Raw genomic sequence first — 1967 nt, forward strand, 5'->3', positions numbered from 1 at the left:
ATTTTTAATAACAGAGAAAAGTCGAAAACATTCAAAAGCCTTGAATAGAAAAATTCACAAGCTTGATCTAATCAATATATTTAGAATAGCATGCCGCAACTTCAGAATACACATACTTTTTAAATACAAAAGAATCCTTAAATAAAATTGGTCGCATGTTAGGCAATCAAACATGTCACAACAGATATCAAAAAGGCAGGCTTTTAAGGACCATATTTTATTACCACAACTTAAAAGGGAAAAAGATAATATACTAACACTACAAATCTTAATATTTCAGGATAATTGCAGTTCCATAATTTTTCTGGAAACTCGTAGATGTGCCCCATAAATAGCAAGCTTACTTTCTGAAATAACATGAGGCCCCAAAGCCCTGAAATTAAAGAGTTCCTGGCCCATCCAATCTCACAGCAGCCTGCCTGCCCTTTCCTTTCAACATGACAGATGATGCTGTGTCCTCCTTCAACAGCGACTTCCTGGAAGGTGGGGTGGTAGAAGCCATCTCTAAGGCAGCAGTCGCACCCATCAAGTGGTGCAAGCTGCTGCTGCAGGTGCAGCATGCCAGCAAGGAAATTACCACACATAAGCAATACAAGTGCATTATAGACTGCATGGTTCATATTCCCAAGGAGAAGAGAGTCCTGTCCTTCTGGCGTTGTAACCTGGCCAACGTGATCAGATACTTCCCCACCCAGGCTCTCAACTTTGCCTTCAAAGATAAATACCAGCAGATCTTCCTGGGTAGTGTGGACCAGAGGATGCACTTTTGGCACTATGTTGCAAGGAACCTGGCATCAGGCAGTGTGCTGGAGCCACATTCTCGCGTTTTGTGTACCCTTTTGATTTTGCCTGTACCCATCTACCAGCGGATGTGGGTAAAGCTGGGGCTGAAAGGGAATTCAGAAGCCTTGGTGACTGTCTGGTTAATATCTACAAATCTAATAGGATTAAAGGCCTGTGCCAAGGCTTTACCATGTCTGTGCAGGGTATGATCATCTACCCAGCTGCCTACTTCAGTATCTGTGACACTGCAAAGGGATTGCTTCCGGATTCCAAGAGTACTCACATCATCATCAGCTGGATGATTGCATAGCCTGTCATTGTCGTTGCAGGGTTGATTTCCTATCCATTTGACACTGTTCACTGCTGAATGGTGATACAGTCAGGGCATAAAGGAACTGACATCATGTACACAGGCTTTTTTTTTTTTTTTTTTTTTTTTAGATGGAGTCTCGGTCGCCCAGGCTGGAGTACAGTGGCATGATCTAGGCTCGTTGCAACCTCCAACTCCCGGTTTCAAGTGATTCTCCTGCCTCAGCCTCCTGAGTAGCTGGGATTACAGGCGTGAGTCACCAAGTCCAGCTAATTTTGTATTTTTCGTAGAGATGGGGTTTCACCATGTTGGCCAGGCTGGTCTTGAGTACACAGGCATTTTTGACAGCTGAAGAAAGATGGCGCTTGATGAAGGAAGCAAAGATTTTTCAAGGGTGCATTGTCCAGTGCTCTCAGTGTCATGAGTGATGCTTTTGTGCTTGTCTTGCATCATGAAATCAAGAAGTACCCATAGGTTGCTTCCTAGAATTTTTCCCTCTGTGAACAGGCATGTGGTATTATATAATATTTCATAAGCATTCTTGACAGACTCATGGCTGTCAATTTATCAGTGGCAACTACTTACTGGTTGAAAATAGGAAGCAATAATATTCATCTAGCTAGTTTTCTCTTCTTTGTTTGTTGTTTGTTTGTTTGTTTGAGACGAGGTCTCACTGTGTCACCCAGGCTGGAGTGCAGTGGTGAGATCTCAGCTCACTGAAACCTCTACCTCCCAGGTTCAAGCAATTATCCTGTCTCAGCCTCCTGACAGCTGGGACTATAGGTGGTCACCACCATGCCAAGCTATTTTTTTTTTTTTGTATTGTTAGTAGAGACAGGGTGTCTATATGTTGGCCAGGCTGGTCTTGAACTCC

At 43.3% G+C, this 1967-nt stretch overlaps 1 pseudogene; it reads left to right on the forward strand.

Annotated features, from left to right (window-relative positions):
* The first annotated feature begins 437 nt into the window (after window positions 1-437).
* On the forward strand, window positions 438-1567 carry LOC100425648 (ADP/ATP translocase 2 pseudogene; annotated as a pseudogene).
* The last annotated feature ends 400 nt before the right edge of the window (window positions 1568-1967 follow it).

Source organism: Macaca mulatta, chromosome 17 (genome assembly GCF_049350105.2).
Source record: "Macaca mulatta isolate MMU2019108-1 chromosome 17, T2T-MMU8v2.0, whole genome shotgun sequence".
Classification (NCBI taxonomy): domain Eukaryota; kingdom Metazoa; phylum Chordata; class Mammalia; order Primates; family Cercopithecidae; genus Macaca; species Macaca mulatta.